Genomic DNA, 23230 nt, shown 5'->3' on the forward strand with positions numbered 1-23230 from the left:
GTACTCTTCTGCCACTCGTGCACGACAAACTAAGCCAAGTATTGATCAAAACAGTGCCAGTTTGTGTCGTCCAAACACTCGAATGAACCGTTTTGATGAGTGCATGTAATCTTCAACTGAAAGTTGCTGGTAATTTTGTTTCGAGAACAGTTCAGAACAACGAAGCTGTATGCTCTGGCAGTGAGAATGGTTTCTCGTGGAAGTACGACAAGATGTTTTCCAAGGTTTAGATGGACACACAGGAAACAAACATTGAGAATTACGTACTCTTCTGCCACTCGTGCACGAAAAACTAAGCCATGTATTGATCACGACAGTGGGAGTGTTTGTGTCGTCCAAACACTCCAATGAACCATTTTGAGCAGTGCATGTAACCTTCAACTGAAAGTTCCTGGTAATTTTGTTTCGAGAACAGTTCAGTACATCGAAGCTGTATGCTCTGGCAGCGAGAATGGTTTCTCGTCGAAGCACGACAAGATGTTTTAGAAGGTTTAGATGGACACACAGGAAACATAACATTGAGAATTACGTACTCTTCTGCCACTCGTGCACGACAAACTAAGCCAAGTATTGATCACGACAGTGGGAGTTTGTGTCGTCCAAACACTCGAATGAACCGTTTTCATGAGTGCATGTAATCTTCAACTGAAAGTTGCTGGTAATTTTGTTTCGAGAACAGTTCAGAACAACGAAGCTGTATGCTCTGGCAGTGAGAATGGTTTCTCGTGGAAGTACGACAAGATGTTTTCGAAGGTTTAGATGGACACACAGGAAACAAAACATTGAGAATTACGTACTCTTCTGCCACTCGTGCACGACAAACTAAGCCAAGTATTGATCAAAACAGTGCCAGTTTGTGTCGACCAAACACTCGAATGAACCGTTTTGATGAGTGCATGTAATCTTCAACTGAAAGTTGCTGGTAATTTTGTTTCGAGAACAGTTCAGAACAACGAAGCTGTATGCTCTGGCAGTGAGAATGGTTTCTCGTGGAAGTACGACAAGATGTTTTCGAAGGTTTAGATGGATGCACAGGAAACAAAGCGTTGAGAATTACATACTCTTCTGCCACTCGTGCACGACAACTAAGCCAAGTATTGATCAAAAACAGTGCCAGTTTGTGTCGTCCAAAGACTCAGATGAACCGTTTTGATGAGTGCATGTAATCTTCAACGGAAAGTTCCTGGCAATCTTGTTTCGAATAACAGTTCGGTACAACGAAGCCTTATGCTCTGGCAGTGAGAGTAGTTTCTCGTGGAAGTACGACAAGATGTTTTCGAAGGTTTAGATAGACACACAGGAAACAAAACGTTGAGAATTACGTACTCTTCTGCCACTTGTGCACGACAAACTAAGCCAAGTATTGATCAAAACAGGTACTCTTCTGCCACTCGTGCACGACAAACTGAGCCAAGTATTGATCAAAACAGTGCCAGTTTGTGTCGTCCAAAGACTCAGATGAACCGTTTTGATGAATGCATGTAATCTTCAACGGAAGGTTCCTGGCAACCTTGTTTCGAATAACAGTTCGGTACAACGAAGCCTTATAATCTGGCAGTGAGAGTAGTTTCTCGTGGAAGTACGACAAGATGTTTTCGAAGGTTTAGATAGACACACAGGAAACGAAACGTTGAGAATTACGTACTCTTCTGCCACTTGTGCACGACAAACTAAGCCAAGTATTGATCAAAACAGTGCCAGTTTGTGTCGTCCAAACACTCGAATGAACCGTTTTGATGAGTGCATTTAATCTTCAACTGAAAGTAGCTGGTAATTTTGTTTCGAGAACAGATCGGTACAACGAAGCCTTATGCTCTGGCAGCGAGAGTAGTTTCTTGTGCATGTACGACAAGATGTTTTCGAAGGTTTAGATGGATGCACAGGAAACAAAGCGTTGAGAATTACGTGCTCATCTGCCACTCGTGCACGACAGACTGAGCCAAGTATTGATCACGACATTGGGAGTTTGTGTCGTCCAAACACTCAGATGAACCGTTTTGATGAGTGCATGTAATCTTCAACTGAAAGTTGCTGGTAATTTTGTTTCGAGAACAGTTCAGTACAACGAAGCTGTATGCTCTGGCAGTGAGAATGGTTTCTCGTGTAAGTACGACAGGATGTTTTCGAAGGTTTAGATGGACACACAGGAAACAAAACATTGAGAATTACATACTCTTCTGCCACTCGTGCAGGACAAACTAAGCCAAGTATTGATCATGACAGTGCGAGTTTGTGTCGTCCAAACACTAAGATGAACCGTTTTGATGAGTGCATGTAATCTTCAACTGAAAGTTCCTGGTAATTTTGTTTCGAGAACAGTTCGGTATAACGAAGCTTTATGCTCTGGCAGTGAGAATGGTTTCTCGTGCAAGTACGACAAGATGTTTTTGAAGGTTTAGATGGACGCACAGGAAACAAAACGTTGAGAATTACAAGCTCTTCTGCCACACGTGCACGACATACTAAGCCAAGTATTGACAAGAGGCCTTCTGACAAGAGGCTCATGCAAACGCGGTTTCGGTTTCGTTTTTATGGCAGGCATTTTTTTGGACTTGTTTTTTAGGAAAGAAGACGCGCGATGGATTCGATTTTTTTGTTAAGTTGAGAATAATTGTTCGCTCAGACCTCCTACGATTAATGCTTTGCTGTCATTTTTTTAAATATTTATTTTATCTTTCTTGGAGAAATGCAGAGTCGTCCACGGGCTTCCAGTCAGTCTGTACCCAGTTCTTGGGCAAGGCAATGTGCCACATCTCTCCCATGTTCTTATTTTTGAATAACTATGTTAGCACAAAGGTATGATAACTATGGTAGAACAAGCCACAAGCATGCCTTGCAACTTTACTCGACCATATTCTTAGTTTACCAATTATGGTGCATCTAAAAATATTATCATTCATTTATTTATTTATGTTATCTATATTGATTTAATTATTTCAATTATTTAACATTAGTTTAAGTAGCATTAAAAGAAACCAAAATTACCGCAAATATTTTTTAGTTCCCAATAGATTATCTTTTTGGCATTTCCTCCCCCCCTTCTTTCTCTTTTTTTTAACAAATTATATTGCCGCACATTTCGTGGCCGATGCCCCGTGGTGAGTTGTGCCATTCTCCCAGGAAACAAAGCGACGGTTTTGCGTGGTCCCCTCGAAGTTTTATAACCATGGAGTACCACTTATATCTCTCTAATAAACTTTAGGATATATATTTGCATGTCGTATATCTAATACTTGTTAAATGGTTAATTGATAAATAATAAATAAATAAATAAACGAATTAATATCATGACTTCATGAAATGGCATAGAGCTGAGAAACTAAATTCTGGTAATTTTATGCACTTCAGTACCAACGGAGTCTTACTCAGGCCCTACATATTCGGTACAATAATAATAAATCCTATATAGGTCCTACAGTAAACCTTGTGGGTCTATGTAGGGCGCCCTGTCGAGGTCTTACATTCGGTCTTCTGGGCCCTGCATACCACCATACGGATCATTTATAGGTCCCATTTGGGTCCTATGTAGCACTGTATGGGTCTTTATAGGTCTTAGATTGGTCCTATATAGCACTATATGGGGCATTTATAGGTCCTACGTTGGTCCTATATAGCACAATATGGGTCCTGTATGGGTCCTACATTGGTCCTATATAGCACCATATGGGCCATTTATAGGTCCTACATTGGTCCTATATAGCACTATATGGGTCCTGTATGGGTCCTATATAGCGCTATATGGGTCCTGTATGGGTCCTATATAGCGCTATATGGGTCCTGTATGGGTCCTATATAGCGCTATATGGGTCCGGTATGAAAACATATGGGTCCTGTATGAAACCATATAGGTTTTTTCAGTAGGGAAGATGCAAATGGCCAGGCAGAGCATCTTAATATGCCGGAAGGAACCTTGACCGAAAAATTTGGTTCCATCTACACTTTTAGTAATAATTCATACTGAGTTCAACATGTTTCTGAGCGTTAAGTGGCAGCCAACACCACTCGTAGAGCTTATTGGTCAAGTGCCACATCGTGCAAAGATTGTGACGTGCCACGTGACGCCCCCTGGCAAGAAGAGTGATGCACACTCGCCGCCTTGGCTACGAGAGGCGCTGGCTGACACTGTCAGCAATTAAACGCACAAAATACACCACAAGGGCGACGACAAGCTACGTACGCGTGAGTCATGGCCTAGAGACGTTCTCTTCTATTTTTCTTTGAAAGTGTCGGCCCACTGTCGGTATGACAACGAGCGCGCTACACTCTAAGAAAAAAACGAGTCAAAAGAGAGCTAAGGCCGCGTGACTCTCTTCGGGTGTCCATTTGACCCATTTTGGAAGGTAGATGAAGAGAAAGAGAGCATTTGGGCTGGAGTCACGGGACTCCCCTGAAGCGCGTTTCGATTGACTTCCGTGATGAAGGCGCCGTCGTATGCGCCATACGTATCGCGCGTTTGCCGTTCGGCGCCGTTTTGGCGCGGTGGCTCGCCTCCCTCGCGACGGAGCCAGCCGGGCTGGCGCCGCGCCTCGGCCTCCTCTCTCAGTCTGCTCGGTCTTTTGGAATGCGTTGCTTCGGTTGCGCGGGTTGCGTCAGTTGCAGGGTTGCCGTTGGTGGCTACTTTGCGCCAAATTGGCTACTTTACGACCCAGTCTGGCGACAAAAATTTCAGGTTGGCGCCATGGCTACTTTCTGGCTACTTTGAACCTCTATTTTAGCGCATCCAGTGGCCATTCTTTCTCATTATCTGCAGATAAAATACCGAGCGAGCCTGACGACTACCCTTTGTTTCCAAGCTTTTTCTGACGCGTCAGCCAGTGTATGCGCGTGTCCTAGCCCCGCCATGAGTCTGGTGCTCATCGAGGCACCTGAACGCAACGCGCGGTGCGCCTGCCGTGACGGAGTGATGTTCTTGTTCGCCTAGTCAGTGTCACACCCACTATGGAGGATTGGCCAAGAATTCGGTGGTTTTATGAATTTAAATAAAAATTATGAAATTGCAAATATACCTTACAAATTAAAGATGAAATTTAAGTATGCCTTTTGGCTAAGATCAAAACTGACGAAATTGCGCGCATGTTGGCATACGCGTGGCTAGCACGCTGTTCACGCTGCCCGCCATCGGTGCCGACGCTATACGAGCCAGTTTTGTAGTGCTGATGCACGGCGTGTGTTCTCGTGTGACCTTGACAAAAACAGAGATCCGATACAAAATGAAGCTGGACCGGTCATCTTCGAGCAGATATCACTTCTTGAAGCTGGTCGACTTCAAGCACGACTGCTTTTACGATTAATACTCCTACTGAATGGTTGGCTGGAACGTTTCCAATCTTACTCTGTCTCTGGCAATTACTCTATCTATTCTATATAGACTGTATGAAGGTAATTGTTCATTTATTTGCAATTTGCTTATGGCTTGAAGGCCAGGCAAGAGGAGAAAAAACTGTGCTCGTATGCTATTTTATTGCTGACACAAAATGGTATTATTATTGTTCAATAACAAAAACTATTTTCAAAATACCGCTTTTCTGCCATTTGCTACAAGTTTGGCGATAAGAGCAAAAGACGTGGCTACTTTGGCTACTTTTAGCTTGAATTCTGGCTCCTTTTCGAATCTACCCACGGCAACCCTGGTCAGTTGCCTGTCGTGCAGTTTTGTGTTCGAACATAAATACGCATCTTCGGTAGCGTTGACGCCCGGCTCCGTGCTCGAAGTCACGCTTGGAGGGCGGAATATTCATGGAGGTGCGGACACGGAAAACGTGCGCCCGTTAACGGTGAGTGTACTGCTTTCGTAGGTTACTAATTATACAGCTTTAGCTGGGCGTCTGCAGCAGCTCTGCAGAAGTTATCTGCCAGCCATTTCCAGCAGCAGCCTGCGCCCGCGGGGCTGCTGCGGATGCCCAACTAAAGCGTCTGTTAACGCGTTGACACCGTACGCGCGTGGTGCTGTACAGCTCCCATAAAATAAGCGATGCAAACAATTATCAAGGGTCATTTCTTGCTGATCGCACATGGTGTCTGCACTGCTGAAGGTGCAAGATGTCGTTTTGAGATGCGCTTTAGGCTACTCATAACAACATTTTCATCAACCTTGAGTGTGCGGCGTGCTTCCGCGCGTGGGAACGTGAAAAAAATCCCCGTCCCAAGAACGCTTCGACGAACCATATATCGTGGTTTTTCTTGGCATAAAGACGGTAGTTTGAGGCGCAGATATAGTAGGATGCTTCCAGCACGTACGCGTTAGTCACCTAAGTTGGACACGCCTCGCCGGTAAGGCGAAAACGCTAGAGACTTTCGACGGCGCGGGTTCTTGCGGTCGCCGCCGTGCACTTTTTTCCTTTGTTTCTGTTTGCTGTTTTCGTGGTTTGTCAACATCTGCGATGACGCTATAACAGAATCAAGTGAGCGTACGTGACTGTAGGAGTTATGTGCGCTAATTCTAGCATACGACATGTCTGATCTCGGCGTAGACGGCGTCCGCGCGCGTTGGGTGTCGTTCGGGCGCTCGTACTCGAATGTGTTTGCTGAGTATTTAAGAATAGGTTACGTTAGTAAAACATGCGGTCAGTAACCGCTCACGGCGTGCACCTGACTGCCGGAGGATGCGCTTGGGTGTCGGAATATGCTGGCGCAAAGCCGTGCTTATTCTGAAACCAAATTTTGAAGCGATTTCTCAGAAAAGAAGTGCTTTCATTCGTGCATAGCAATTGCCTATTGCGAAACGATGTTCCCGCTGCCTTTTACGTGAAAATTAGTTTTCGTTGGGAAATTATATTGAACGAAACACTCGTGTCAGATGTGTGTACAGTAACGGTTTGTTGAACAAAGGTGGTTTTAAATACAAAAACAGTGTGTATGTTGTGGTTATTCCCAGAGTCTCGGATCCCTTCTCCCGTCTCTTCACTCTAGTTGACAGCCACACTGGGGAAAACGGTGTCGCTTGGTCTGACGCCTCACCGCTCGTGATGGGAAAATCAACAGCGGTGTTCGCCCTGTCAACCGAACGAGCAGTCGGTCTGTCACTAATCCCGTTAATCGGGATGGCAATCGCCGGGCGGATTCTAAAGGCTGGCGTGACGGCCCTTCGAAAACGCACCACGAAAGCGCAGACAATTTAGAGTTGGTCCTTTTGGTGCGCCAGCGAACGCTGTTTGTGGTCCAAAGACCGAGTCAGAGCCGAGAGTCGATAACACAAGCGAAACGAAATATATTCTCAGCTAAGGCAATACAAATATCGCAAACACATGCACACTCGGCTGGTACGAGTTACAGTTTCAGAATATAACTCAGATGGTGTTTACACAACGGGAACTAAACAAACATATCACACGCTACAAATGCAATCGCATGCATTACAACTATTCAAGGACAGTTAAAGTCCAGAATATCAATGGCGTATCCAGTCCACAATTCTGGACGGTAATCGAATGCTTCTCTTCAAGGAAACTCACGCCAACCCCAGCGGTGTCTGTCGCAGTTCAACCGTCGTCTAACTTGTCACGGCTCACAATTCTTCCAGATCGACGATCAACTGACCGCACACCACCATAAACCTTCTTTTGCTAACGGAGCCACACTTACCGTACCTTCACCATCACCGGGCCGACTGACTCACTCACTCCTGTCCGACTGTCTGCCTGACTGGTCGTCGTTTTCACGCTTTTCCCTTCCCCCCCGGTTTCTAGAAGCGTCGGGAGGGTTCTTCGGCGTGCAGTACAGCCAAGGCTAAGGATAGTTCGAGATTTCTCTCGCCAGTTCTACTCGCGGCGGCGTCGCTCGGTGATGCGTCCCCCCTTCCTTCTGGAAACATCCAGGCTTTGCCGAGCGTTTGATCGGGTTGTCTGCGTCTGGCTCGAGTGGGTGAGGAGGATGCGGCGCGTCGGCGCTTTTTTATGCTTGTTTTTTCGACGTTCGCGCATCTTGGGAGAGCGGCTCGCGCTGTTTTATTTCGCTGCCGTTTGAAAGCGGCCGCGCGCGCGCTTTATCAAGGCTCGTTTGTGACACGGTCCTACATTTCCTTTGGTTGGACAAGACGACGTAGGAAAACAGGTGAGTGGCACCAACGCAAAGGAGCTTAAACCAATTTCGTTTGTTGTTTACAAGAGGCTCACATGATCTTGTGCTGCAAGTTTGTCGCCAAGTGACGTGTTACAAATACTATTTGCAAGTTTGTTTTAGACGATAACGGCAAAAAACTTGGTTCCTTACCATGCCTGTTTGCATTTGTTATTTTGTTGTGAGCCTTCATTATGTCCGTGTAGCTACTTATTGTGTAGATTTGCAAACTTTACTGCAATTCATTTTCTCATCATAATATCACCTCTCTTTTCAGATACCGTTTTTATGGTGCTCACGCTGTACAGGAGCGACGCCTAGCAATCACAAGTCTGATGCCTCCACCACACCGCTTTTTCATTTATTCTTAATCATAAGGAATAAAGATTGAACATGTACCGATTCTGCGTTTATTTTGCACCATATGACACTATGCACATCATCACACATTTTAGTTGGCTATACTCATACAACCCCATGTAAATGAGGAATACCTAAACTTCTTAATTGAAAATCACAGACCATCTTTTCGCGCTTTCTATATGACTTTGTTGTGAAAGGTGTGTTGTTTTGACGAGCTTTATTCAAATAATGCAAAGAACTGTTCTTTCTTTGCAGTCGCTGGGCAGAACGGCAAGTATTATGGACTTGCTTAAAGACTGACTATTTTCCACAGTAGTCGCGCAAAGTAGCAAGGGTCAATGAGAGCTTAATAGTTGTGGAGGCGCTTGACGCTTCGGTGTGGGTCACTTGACCCTCGTAGGAGTGTTACCGCAAGATTCGTCTGGCTCCCTTTAAGTGGTAGCGTGATCCTTCGGATAAGTCCTACCACTCTTCCTTGAGGTCAGGGAACTCTCCTAGAGCGCGCCAACACTGACCCACCAAGACAGTCGCCGTGACTCTTTAAAGGGAGTCGTATACGTGCAATCAGAACTCTCCGAAAAGAGTCACGTATACGCTTTTTTTTCTTAGAGTGTAGTGCCCCAGTGTCGGGCGCGTAATTATGCAGTACAAGAATGCTATCAACCAACGCCCTGTCTTCCCTCGTGATCACGAGGGAAGCGCCTGTGTTGTGTACTCTCTCCGTCCTCGCTCTTTTTGCGCTGTTCAATATGTCGATGCACCGACTAGCCCAAGCAACCGTTCTTCCCCCCATGACGTAATTTCTCGAGAGACGAGCGAGCCATTTGAGCTCTCTTTGGATCGTAAATTCCCTGCATCCTACGATAGGTGAATCAGAGCATAGAGTTTCCTAAAATTAACTAGAGGGACTCTGGCTCTGCGATCGTTCCGCCACCATGGCAATGATGGGTAGTAACGGGTTTGCCTAACCTTCATTACGGCTTCGAACGAACTTGGTGGCTTTGTTTTTGCTGTGTCTTGACGTTCGTTGCAGATGAAAGAATAGACCGTTGTGAACTTTGTGACCAGATTTGAATTGGCGAGCCTAATAAAGGTGAGTGGTGAAGTGGAACTGCTGACTTTTTGCTGACTTCGTCCTGCGACAAAGCGGAGCAGGCGAAGCGGAGCCAGACGGACCGAAAGAACGAAGTTTAGACAAATCCGTGTACTACCCATCAATCCCATGCTGGCTGAGCGCCATGCGTTGCAGCTCCCATAGACACTAGGGCCAGAGTTCCCTCTAGTAAGTATTGTAGGAAACTCATGGTCACAGCACTGGCAGCGTTGTCTGTTCATAAAGCGTTGCGGGGCCCCTTTCTTGTCTAGTTTTGCATGTACGATGCCCATATATTCATCCCATTTTGCTTGTCATAGACAAGCAAACTATGCTTGCACACCACTGTTTGTTAACATGACATGCTGCTATTTCGTGGGTGAAATGCTTTGCACGAAAGCTAGCTTTACATGAAAAAGGTCTCATTAAATTTCAATAAGCATTTTTTTATGCGACCAAATCGATGTTTAATTTAACGGCATCCTGTCATAGAGCAAACGTACGTTTATGTTTAGGTGCAGTGGTGTGGTTAGTTTCCATTAACCAGGAGTGACTGCACTCATACAAAAGCACTCTGATAGACAACTATACGACTGGTTCGCTGTGGCAGTGATCTCAGACAACTTCGTTTGCGTTCTCTTTCCTTTGAGAATTTAGCAGCATGCTGTAACCAATTAAAACCACTACCGCAGCGGACTATTGCTCCCCCCCCCCCCCCCCCCAAAGAAAAATGGCTCAGCAGCCACAAACGCTAGCAATCAAAATATTTCCCAGCATCCATGCTAAGTAGAGGCCCGGCAGTGAACAGTGAGGCGGTAAGGAACGGCGAGCGAGAAAAGGCCCTCGCTGCGATATCATAACAGGTCATCGCAGCGTAGACGTAGATTCCTAAATATGCATCAACGGACCTGCTCTCGTCGTTACGAACAGCGAGACGCCGATGTAATGATGATGCCTATCTGTGTCTCGGAGCAAAGCACACGCACGATGACAGGCGGCGCAAAGAAAAAACAAAAGAAGAAGAAACCGCTGCGATCACAAGTCGCGATAGCGCCCAACTCAAGAAAAACATTCATGCCGCCGTGGCTTCGGCCGTGCGTGTTGGCCGGCGGCACGACAAGGCCGGTTTCTCGTCGCGCAAGACAATTGCGTCGCGTGTCACGATACAGCGGTGCGCTGCCGCGCTCTGCAGAGGCGCACTCCATGCGTGGGTGCCTCGACTGCGCGCAGAGAACTTGTCCCCACACAGCAGCGAGTGAGTCACCGCGTATAAGGCATTAGCCGGTGTCAATACTCCGCACGTCTGAGCGCGGGCGCCTGCTAACCACACACGACGCCATACATAGAGCGCAGGCTCGGCCGCACGCGGAGACGTAGCTCGTAGAAACAGTCACGGTCACGCATCGTAGCGTGCGCAAGATGTTCAGAAGGGTGCTCGGACGGCTGGGCTTCCGTCCTGTCTGGTCAACAGTGCCAAGTTACATATGGACGCTGCTCCTGCCCTTTCGAGATCGTGGACCAGCGCACGCAGCAATGCGTAACATTGAAGACTCATACGACTCTCACAGCTACGAGAATCCGCAAGGTTGTGCAATTTCCCTTCTGGTTCAATATGCCCTTTTGTAAATCGGGGCTGTAAAATGAACACTTCCTTCATTTTGGGATGCCCGTCTGAGTCTGCCCCCAAACAAAAAAAACCACGTCACCTACTCCGAGGAAGCGATGCGTCATGTAATGACGCCAGATCACAGAATCCGTGATGACGTTATCATGACGCCACACGATCGCGTCATCAATCGACATCTTCGTTCGGTCGAAGGGTCAGATCCCGGAGGCTGCGCAGGAACTTAATCGACGCTACGCTTTTTGTACAATACGTGATGCCGCGTCAGTAGATCTCGGCGCGGTCGTGTGTGTGGCAAGTGTGGGTTGACCGCTCATTGTGAGGACACCGAGGCTATCAAGTGGACGGTTCCAGCAAGTCTCAAACGCGTGCACAAGAAGAAAGGAAACGCGCTGGACAAGGCTGGACTTACCACTGAAGATGATTAAAAGACTGTATTCCCTAGCCACCACCATGCACGCATGCGTAACGAGCCAACAGCAGAATGATTTTTGACTATCTAACACGCTCCAACCCCTGCCCCCTATTCTTATCTCAACCCGACTTAACCGTGCACTACATGGGAAATTATATTTCGCCAGGTATTGAAATTCTTTATCAGTGATACCACCGAAGGTTCACTGACCTCATTCAGCGCCCACTTCCTGATGTGGAAATCTTCGCATATTCTCTCTCCAGTCTATTACTCTCCTACCCACAATCGAGACACTGCCAAAAAAGGGGTGTGCTCCACACTCTTGCAATGCAAGGGCAAGTGCCCGCTGTTCCAATTGCAGCAATGTCGATGCGCACGCATGCGCTCATTGAGGCATCGGCCCGTCTGGCCGACGTAGATGACGCTGCTGCTCTCGACAGGCAGCGCCATCTTTGGCAAAAAATACAGACTGCGTGCAACAACGCGTGTTCCTTCTCTCCAATGCCTGACGCTCGCTTCCGTGCACGTGCAGAGCTCTCGCGGTGCATTTCCGGCGCCTCACATGTACCGCTTGCAATGCGCCTTCAAAGGATCTTCAGCTGCCTGCACTTCCGTAAAGCGAACTTGATAAAAGGAGAAAGGTCGTCAAACACGTTACGGTGAAGAAGACGATCGCGACGACGACGCCCGACTCAAGAGAATGCATTTCCCAATCGCATTACACCGTTAGGACGTATCCTTGACGTAAGTTTGATTCTGTCACTTCAAGAGCGTAACAGTCCACATGCACTCCGAAGTGAAGCCGTGCCGCTATCGAGTTCTGCGTGTGCTACGAATCATATGATTGTTTTTTGATATGGCGTGCTTACAGTAGCAGCCGTGTCTTTCGTTAACAGACGTTTGCGCGTGCGAAAAAAAAAAGAATTATACGGCATGGCACTGTTTCCCGAGAAGTTAGATCAAGTCCTTCACCCGCCGATTAAGACGCGAGGCAGCTAGCTGAGCGTTAACCACTGTGAGCAAGATGAACTGTTCGCCTCGTTTTTTCGCTCTCCGTCTGCTTGCACTCTCTTTTTATGAGGATATCGAATTGACGGCCGTATAATACCTGCTGGCGCAACGGCGCAGAAAATCGCGCAAGTCACAAGGTGATTCTTCAAGGTTGCAATTGCAAAGCATTATTAACTGCCAGTTATATTTAGCGGCTTAAATATCACCTAAAGTGCAAAAACAAGTAAACCTGCAGAACGATGTCAAAGCTTGCTGAAAATGCACAGACATCCGTTCCAGCGTGTAAACAGCCCCCCCGACGCGTGAATTTCAGGCGCCGACTCTGACAATGTGCCGAGTTCATTGATTCAACCACCTGCGCAACGCTAACGGTATAACGCAGTGTGACGTTCAACAACGACGGTAGTCTCACACACCGGGACCGAAATACAAAGTTGTTTCACCTACAACCGTAACGGACTTTCACAATGCAAGAAGACAGCGAGTAATCATTACTGTAGTCCCCTGCGTGCATGCGCCGAGTTACGTACTGATTCATGTAGTCGAAACGAACAAAGCATGAACTCAGACGCCAAATAGAAGTCGAGACAGCACTGTCAGCTATCCACGCTTGCCCCTTTATTAACGCGATAGCGTTAAGAGCTCGTGTCGCAGAAAGTCTGGTGTCGGCTCGGGTCGGCACCGTTGGTTGTAGCGAAAATTGTCCGTGAGCGAAAATCGTAAAGAAGCAATAAAAAAGAATAAATCTTCGGTCCCATTAGGCTCGACCCGAGCCGTTCACGTGGCAAGCAGGTGTCCTGCCACAAGCCACGATGTTACTTGCAGCAGCTTCAGAAAAAATACGAAGGAGTCTCCTTAACGCATTTTGTTCAGCAGGTTGTCACGACGAAAACGACCCATTCGGCATTTGTACGCATTTGGAGGCCATCAACTACTCTGAAAAGGCCGGGATAGTTTCAGCTCGCCGCTAAAAACCACACGAACTTTCAAACACTCTAAAAATGGACAACTATGTCCACTACGGAAAACGTATCAACCACGCCGGTTTCTAGAGGAGCGTTGATCAAGCAAACCGCAAATGGATGATGGATGGATCTATGACGTCCCCTTTATAACGGGGCGGTGACATGTCTGCCACCAGGCTCGAAGGAAAAAAAAAACTTCCTTGTTTTATGTTGGCCTAATACCTTATCCACATTGATTAAATCTATGTTATATACCAAAAAAAATATAAATTCACGTCCATCTTCTGCCTCTTAAGGCAGAATGACCTTATTTTTCCCCATTATTTATTTTTGTACTTTATCTCTACCTTTCTGCCACCAATACCCCAACCGTCTCTTACTTATTTCTATCGCGGACGTGTTCAGCTTTCCATTGTTGTCCCTAAAAACCCAAGGCTTCCTGTAGACTCGTGCCCACACGTATACCTGGGTGAATATCGCCACATTCAATCAGTACATGTTCCATCGTTTCCTTAGTTCCCCCGCAGCATGTACATTGTTCTTCTTCGTTACTGAATCTCGCTTTATAACTACGCGTTCTAAGGCAGCCCAACCTTGCTTCAAACAGTAAAGCGCTTCCCCTTGAATTATCAAAACCTTTCCTCCTTATTTCGTTTTTTTCCCTTTCGGTAGTTACTCAGAGCCGGCTTCTTTTCCATCGCTGTCATCCAATAAGTCCTCTCGCCTCTCTGACCTTCCGCTTAATGCTCCTGTTGCCATATCGCCCGCACTGCTAGCCGTATATTACTGGTGAGCTCCTAGTTCTTTTTCTCCACTGCGTGTCAACGCTTTTCTATACAAATACCTGAAAAGCTTCTCTGCCCATCTCTCTTCCTCATTTCCTCAGCCTCTCTTCGAATCTCATTTTGCTCTGAGTTTCCCTCACTTCAAAGCCTGTCCATCCCATATCTCCCTTTACAGCCTCATTTATCGTCTTCCCGTGAGCGCCCAACGCGAGGCGGCCCGCCGTCCTTTGATTTACATCCTTTCCTGATTGTACCTCTGACTTCATGCACACCACTGAGTTCCCAAATGTAAGCCCCGGGACCATCACACCCTTCCACAGCCCTCGAAGCACCTCGTACCTATTGATCCCCATAAAGCTTTGTGCTTCATAATTGCAGCATTCCTCTTTCCCTTTGCTACCGATACTTTCTCTTGTACCTCCATATATCTATCCCCCTCATTTACCCATACTCCGAGGTACTTGTACTCGCTTACCCTCGGTATTTTTTGGCCCGTATGAAGACCGCACGGTCTTCGTGATCATTGAATACCATCAATCCACATTTTGTTGCACTAAATCCTAGTCCTAGAGCCTCACATTCCCTTCCGCATATATCTGCCAGTCGCTGTATATCATCTTGACTGTCCGCAAATAAGACAATATCATCAGCATAAAATAGACCTGGAAGCTTCTGCTCAACCATCGTGCCGACCTGTTTGTGCGACAAATTAAATCCAATTTTGCTACCTTCTAGCGCTTTTTCCATCCTCACCATGTACAGCATGAATAACAGCGGGGACAAAGGACATCCCTGTCTCAGCCCCTTGCTAATTTCAACGCTGTCCTTGCTACTTATTCCTTCCCATTCTATACAAACTGTATTTTCTCGGTATATTTCCCTCAAAAGCGTACAGTCGTCCCCTATGCCCACTTCTTTCAATATCCACAAAAGTTCCTGATTAACGTTGTCATACGCCCCGGTGATATCTAGATAAGCTACATATAAGGCCTGTTTTCTATTTTCGATATTTCTATACACTGGGTAGATACGCTAGATAGCTACGCTAGATACGCTAGATAATGTGCTGCCATCTGTGAGGCATTGTGAGACTCTTCATGTCCTCCAGATGGCGATGCGCGGCGTATATCTTGGAGGCCATGCGACTCTTGCTTTAGATAAAAACCTCTCCATTCGCGCGAGCGCGCGCGCGTTTGTCTGTGTGCGTCTGTGTGTGTAACAATACAATTAATAAGTGGGCACTTAGTTGTTGAAGTGCCCACTAGGGACCGGATTTCGCTATCGCGTTCAACTCTTAAAAGCGAAGCTTAAGGATCCCCCAATTTTTTTTCTCGTGCGACATCCGAGAACCGATACAGTTTCACACGTGAATCGCGTGTCTTGGTGTTGTCTGCACTGTTGTGGCAGGCCACGACACACAAATACTTCGGACCTTGCTTGTGCTTCCGCGGGGTCGCTTCTGCCAACGTGGGAATGCAGCTTCGCACAGCAAGCCTCTCGTTTCAGCGTGCCAAGCTGTCGGCACGGCGCCCCAGTTCCCCGCACTGACAGAAACGCGCGCGCGTGTTCCCGCTGCCGACACACAGGCTGAGTCGGCTGCGGTTGCCCCCAGTTGCGCCAGAGCATCTCTAGAGCCGCAGCGCGGCGCTGCACTCTTAAAAAAAATGGAGTGACCCTCTCTCCTTTAAGGGAGAAACGGCGATGTCCCCAATGTTCGTCTTCAAATGGAGAAACCGTTCCTCCCTTTTCAATGGAGAAACCGTCAAAATCAAGATGGCTGACGCCAAGCCAGTGAAGCGAGCAATAGATTTAGGCCTAGCGAGCGCATCGATTCTCGACTGATAAAGAGTATGCGGCACGGCATCACAAAAAACGGTCCCGCTGAGCTTAATATCGAACGCTATGACAATAAAATCAAGCGACAAACCTGTAGTGATGAAACCTCGCGAAACGGAACGACGGAACTCGTACGTTTCGCTCGGCGAGCGAGAAGGAGTTCACTTTAAAGAGACGGATACTGACAAAGGGGCTCTCACCCAGAGACTGTACGTTAGGCTTGCTGTCTTTATTTGTCGAGCGTCACACGGTGCAGCGACGTTATCCACGCGTTTGTGCCTCCAAAATGTACATTCTGTCGCATCAAAACAATCCCGGCGCGGCAGAGCATAGTTTCGATAGATAGATGATTTCAACTTCATATAATAGTGGAGCTATGAGAGCGCCGCGGCCGCGAAGTAGGTGGTAGGTGGCGCCATCTAGAGGGATTAAACATACTAAAAAAAAAGTTGTTTCTGACTGAGGCAGCGTACGTTGATACTGCACACGGCATTTCGGGGAGGTAGGCCCCTCATGGATTACTCAACGACACCGGAAGTTGATACGCACACGTTCACTAGGCAGACACATAGTACGCACATTCAATTCATACATACACAATTAATTCGCATGTATAAAACCTACAACACCAAACAATTTACTACAGACGTTTACACATACCTCTATGAAGCGCTGGCCTTTATAGTCACTGATTACAGTGGACCATGGTGGCACAAAGATGCGTCATTTTTCTTCAACTATTTACGATTTCATGGCTGCGTCACAATATACGCCGACATTATTAAATAGTAGCTATGCTTAGCCAAGCGCACCAGTTAATCTAAAGCCGCATGATAATGAACAATAATTACAAAGAGTGATTAATTTAGTGCGAAAACGACCATATTAAGAACCGTTCATACCATTCCGCGACATTTTGAAGTAGCGCCATCTTCCGACAGCGGCCACAGATGAAATTTCTCTCTATGATTTCTTTATTTTCAATAGTTACTGCGTGAGGCGCAACATCGGCAACATAGTTCAGATTCCGTCGCCTTCGTCGCGTTGACTTCGTTGAGTGGTTTGGCGTTAACATCTGTTCACATTCTGTTCATGCGTTGACCACAAGTATGACGATGGGTCATGGATTCTTTCAACTGCTAGCCCTTCAGTGACAATGCTTCTGATGCGGTACGGCCGTCTCATTTGTGTATACGTACGTTACAACGTGGTCGTGCGAAGAAACAAGACAAGATGGCCTCGCACCAGACGGTGGTCTTTCGAGAGCGATGTCAGTGGCTCTTGTCGTCGCGGCAGCTCGATTACTTGAGTAGAGAAACTGGCGCTACACCGCGCGAATTATGGAAAGAACGCTACCCACACTACGTGTTCTGTAATATTTCAGTACGCTGTACCTACACGCTGCTCTGCTACTGTTACGTCACGGTATTCGCCTGGCGTGTGAAATTGTGGTCATTGTGCGACCTGTGTAGTTGTCGTTGTGGCGATGGTTTGTCTTGCGTTAGATTGGAATACTCTTTTCACAAAGGTGAGTGAGAATGTTAGTGATTACCCTCTGTGCACAGCTGTCATTAGAAGCGCATTTTGTGTTGAGTTTCGCACGCCAAAGCAAAATCCTGAGAACGAGAGATACATACTGCACGCGTGCACAAGTCGGTCCTAATTCTCAATGATGGCATGCGAATTGCAAACGCATGTGATTGAGAATTTTGGCTTAATTGACAGAAGTCTTTGACTATTTTTCAGATATGTGCAATTATGATGCAGGTTAACGTTAAAATGCGGCCACGGCGGCCACATTTCAATGGGGCGAAAGGCAAAGACACCCGTGTGCTTTGTTCGGGTGCACGTTAAAGAACCCCAGTTGATCGAAATTAATCCGTAGTCCCACACTACGGCGGCCTCATAATCATACGGTGTTTCAACACGTCAACTCCAGGATTATATGTTATTACTTTCACGCATGCACTGTCCAGTGGTATCACGTTTGCTAAATGTTGTAAAAATTAACTTCATGCTTTATATGCTTGTTGTATTGCTAGTGCTATAAGTGCTGTAAAACTAAAAACGCGTGCTCTAGCAGTATGTTAACGCTGAAAAGTTGATTATGTGTACAGTCTAGGTGTTCATTAAAACAGAGACTGTTTTGTGAAGCGGGACTTACTGTATTTATGACAAGCAGATCGCGCGCAAACGTATACAAACAACACGAGACACACGGAAGTATGCAGTGCATCGCGCGCGCGCCGAGCCTATATAAAAAAAGAAAAAAAAAACGCCACACACGTTACTCAACACATAGAACAAAAACAATGAACGTCACTCGTGTGTTGCTCGCATCAATCCTAGGTACAAGTAATTGCACGCGACTGGCCGAGATCGGTAGCACTGGATATAGTCTGGTCTGAGGCTGCCGAGTGAGCGCGAAAGGGCAGCCGCTCTCCGCAGCACGGAATCACGATTTAACTCGGCGTGCGCATGCGCGCGCGCGCAAGTCACGTGGTTGAGGAGAAAAGTTTCTCCCTTGGCGCTTGCCGCAAGAGGGCGCGACGAGTAAATTGTCCGCAAAGGAGCAAGTCGCGGCTCCGAAGGAGGAACGGAGCCCGTTGCTCCATTCTCGCTCCCTTTTTTTTTAGAGTGTGTCGTCGCGCCGTAAACTTGAGCTTGGGTTCCCTATTGGCCGCGAGATCGAGCGGAGTCGCCCCCTCGCGGCTACTGGCTGAAGCGCGCCTAGTGTGGATTGCTCCCTGCGTCGTCTGCTAGCCACGTCGTGTTTGCATGTGCGCGTACGTCCTGCACGTTCTCAAAGGGCGCTTTGTTCTGTTATGTTAGCGCGAGTTTAACTGCTCGTACGTATACCTAACATGGTGTACAGAAGCAAATGAGCTTGCTCTGCTGCATGCGCATTGTAATAATCAGTGAGTGCGACTTTCCAGAGGGCTGTGTATTGGTGTCGTACCCTTCATTCGCCAGAATCATTTCAGTGTTGGTGCCGCATTCTTGTTCAAGCACACCCTAAAGTGCGCTTGGCATAGTCCCAAACATGAGGAACATTAAATAGTGTGTGAATGCAGCGTTTCAGCGACTCGGTGGTAAGCAAAAACGAGGCTCATGCACTTTCGCGTTGTTGTTAGGTGTATAACCGCGGCACTCCAGTTCATGATGAGCTTTAGTTGTGCCTAAGATGTCATTTTATTGCGCGGTCGTGGTCCCACTACAGCGAAATATTTCTATCAAGTGAAGTCTGAGACTTCGGTACTCAAACTGTCCCTAAAAAAGAAAAGAAAAACAGACAATGGAATGACACGGCAGTGATAAAACGGAGTTGCCGCGCGCAATTTGAACTTGGGGCGAAATTTATGCAGAACCACCCGTGTGCTTAGATTTAGGTACGCTTTGAAGTACCCAGATGTTCAAAATTATTCCCGACGGCGTGCTTTACATTTATAATGTTGTATAATTTCACGCAAAACCTCATCCTTTCTTTTTACATTATCTTGAGCGTTTGTGGAGTTGTTATAAATTGATGGAAGGCAGCGGACATTATTAGTTTGAAAAAAAAAGACACTTGTTCCATAAAATGACCGGACCTTTGTTGCATCGTTGTGCATTTGTATACAGGCCTCCGACCGCCTCTCCACAATAACGCGGCGACGGTGCTGCCACATGTAGGTCGATCTCGCGGCCAATACGAGCGCCCGCTGTGATGGCTTTCGTGATGGCGCGTGCGCCAGCGATCGCGACCGCGCCCTTAGATTCAAAGTTCAAAGTGGCTACTCGCATGACAACACCCCCCGCCCCCCACCTCGCGTCATTTCATGGTCGTTAAAGACGGGCGGGGCGTTTCCTGCCTGTTTCGACGGCAGGCCTCCCTAGCGGGGTGATATTATCGCATGCACCCTCCGAGCGACGGAAATGGGCCGGCTCGTTTGATCTCTACTTCGGCCGCGTTCATCGCCCCCCTCGCGCGCTTTTACCCACGGTAGAACATACAATGCGCAGGGGGATCCTGTCAATTTGGACTTCATACCGGAGGGACATGACGGCAACGGCAAAAGCCCATCGAGACTGTCCTTATAATTGGTATCGCATTAAAAAGAACCTCTTTGGCGTTGCCACGGGGAACGGCGCGCGTGGTTCAAAGGTTCCGTTTTCGCCGAACTGCGCTTCGCCCGGCGCCCGGCATTGCTCACGCGCCCGCGTCTCAGTGGTAGTTTCGGTTTCGCGTACTGCTGCGTGTGTTTTGCACGCTCGTGAAAGTCGCTCTCCATAGAGTTTCCTACAATACTTTACTAGAGGGAACTCTGGCGCTAGTGTCTATGGGAGCTGTAACGCATGACGCTTCAGCCAGCATGGGAATGATGGGTATAGTACACGGATTTGTCTGAACTTCGTTCTTTCGGCTCCGTTTGGCTCCTTGTCGCCTGGGTCCGCTTTCTCGCAAGACAAAGTTCAGCTAAAGTCAGCAGTTCCACTTCACCACTTTAACTTCTTTAGGCTCACCAATTCAAATCTGGTCGCGAAGCTCACAACGGTCCATTCTTTTATCCGAAACGAACGCCAAAACACAACAATAAACAAAGCCACAAGTGCGTTCGAAGCCCGCAAGTACAAAGACTAGGCAAATCCGTGTACTACCCATCATTCCCATGGTGGCTGAACGATCGCAGCGCCAGAGTCCCCTCTAGTTTATTTTAGGAAACTCTATGACTCTGACAGAAAGGTCGACAAAATTAAAATGCCGCATGCATGTGATGTTGCCGGATGCCCGAATGGTGCACGCCGCCAGTGCACGCCGCCGCGCAGTAAAGGCGGGCGACTTGAAGTGCGCTAACGCGATGCGGACAACTAAAACGTGATTTTATTTCAAAATAAGCACTTCCTTGGCACAAAAGTAGCACTACGAGGTTTCTGGACCGCTATTTCAACAATCAACGTCGACTTAATATTTGCCTTTAGTGACCCTTTAACATCATTCTGGTGTTGGCTCTTTACGCATGCGTGCATGGTGGTGTTCTAGGGAATACCGTCTTTTACTAAATTTAAGTTGTAAGTCCAACCTTGTCCTGTGCGTTTCCTTTCTTCTTGTGCGTGCTCGCGTTTAAAACAAACTTGCTGGAACCCTTCACTTGTCATCATGTACCAACTGGCCCAGAAAAGCACACTGCTAAAAGAGCTGTCAAGAACGCCGACGATACCAGAGACGGGAGCGCGCATGTCAGCTCCGCCAGTCACCCACCTTCACAGAGTGGAATGGCCCCAACATTTGTTTTCTATTTGTTACGTTCATACAGTTTCACCGCAGATGTTGACTGACTCGGTGGTAGTTAGGGAAATTCGGAAAGTACGTGCACTGTGAACATTCATACAGCTAAGACAAATATTGCTACCTTCTTTTTCGCTGTTCCTCGACTGTGAATTGTGTTCTGCTGCGTTGTCAGCCAAACAACGCTGTGCGGAAGATAATGTTTGTTCTTCTTGAGCAAATAAGTTCTCAGCACTGTTCACAGTTTAGGATACTTTCTGACTGACCATGGTCAGTCAGAAAGTATTCTGCAGTGCGTATGTTTGAACTAATGACAGCGGCTAAGAATGTGGGAACAGTTGCGGAATCGTATGCGTTAGTTCTCCCGCGGACCAGCAGATGTGCGTGCATGAAATTAACACATATTCCGTAATTGTTGCAAGTTAAACGCTTCCAACGTTCAACTTTCTTCATTGCGTCTGTCGGTGCAGAGCAGACGCTGTCCTCCTCATCAAGAAGAACGATTAGGAAAAGAATAAAGTGTGACAGGCTCCTGTAGGCCTGGGCTGAAGCACATCCACGAGGCGATGACGTGAAAACAAGCGGAAATATCGCTTGGTTTATAGAGTTATCTGACTGCAACCATCTTGAAGTCCTTCACAGATGACAGGAAATTATAGACAGCTGAGATGGCAAACCATTTGCTTGCGCTCGGCCCTCTCGCGGTCCTGCGAACATGAGGTGGCAACGAGTGTCGCTGAACAGTTGCAGCGACTAAAAAAAAAAAAAAAAAACGCAGGCTTACCATCTGAAATAGTGGCTTACGTTTTGTAGACCCTTGTGAAAGAAGTCAAGTCCCGTGGTAGGCAGCAAACTGCACTTTCACGACCAGACAAACGTTCGCTAGTTGTGTCTTATTTGCACAATTTTTCACACCGCCCTCAAGAATGTTTCGAGCACCGGGCAAAGTTTGCGCCAGTTTGTCAATGATCGACGGAACAGGATCGAGCTTTGCACTAAAAAGCACGCTTCATCCTCTGCAAATTGGGTGCGGTTTATAGAATAGTCCTTTCATGTTGCAGCTGCTGCGTTTGTCAAACGGGGAGATGTGTGAACGACAGGCTAAGATAGCACCGCGCGCAGGTAAAGGCTCTGATTGGTCATCTTGCTGACCATTGCAGACGTTGCAAGTGTCCCCCGTTGTTCGACAGCACACGTGTCCTCAGCAGCTATCAGGCGGAAGAAGGAATGATGCCTTAAACATTCTGCATATCTGCGATCTGATGTGTGAGTTCAATCGTTCTGGGCAGAAAGGAAAAGATATAATAATATCTGGGGTTTCACGTTCTAAAGCCACGATATGATTATGGCGCGCCGTAGTGGAGGGCTCCATGAATTTTGATCATCTGGTGTTCTTTAACCTGCACTGACATCGCACAGTACACGGGCCTCTAGCATTTCGCCTCCATCGAATGCGACCGCTGTGGCCGGGATCAAACCCACGAGCTTCGGGTCAGCAGCCGAGCACATACCGTAACTGCTACACCGCCGCGGCGGGCGGCAGAAAAGAAAAGAATTCCTCGATGAACGCCTCCGATGCTACACGTATCGATTTATTTCTAATGTTTTGTTTTGTTTTGCTTCGTTTTGTTTTGTTAAGGCTCTCTGTTGTACGCGTGCGCTTTGAAATTCTTGCCTCGCACTTTTATAAATGTCAATTCAGTTGAAGACCAGCGTTCTTACTGTCCTGTCATTTCTTCTCTACGCCATCTTTAAGTGTTTCTTCTCGCGCTGGAAAATGCCGTGAACGAAGTGAACGCGCGTATCGAGCAACATGG

General features: G+C 47.2%; 1 protein-coding gene across 1 annotated transcript in view; it reads right to left on the reverse strand.

Moving 5' to 3' along the window:
* The window catches only part of LOC125756234 (echinoderm microtubule-associated protein-like CG42247), an 82963-nt gene that overhangs the window by 37996 nt on the left and 21737 nt on the right, over positions 1 to 23230 (reverse strand). The gene's annotated exons all lie outside the window — the stretch shown is intronic.

This window comes from Rhipicephalus sanguineus, unplaced genomic scaffold (assembly GCF_013339695.2).
Source record: "Rhipicephalus sanguineus isolate Rsan-2018 unplaced genomic scaffold, BIME_Rsan_1.4 Seq451, whole genome shotgun sequence".
Lineage (NCBI taxonomy): Eukaryota > Metazoa > Arthropoda > Arachnida > Ixodida > Ixodidae > Rhipicephalus > Rhipicephalus sanguineus.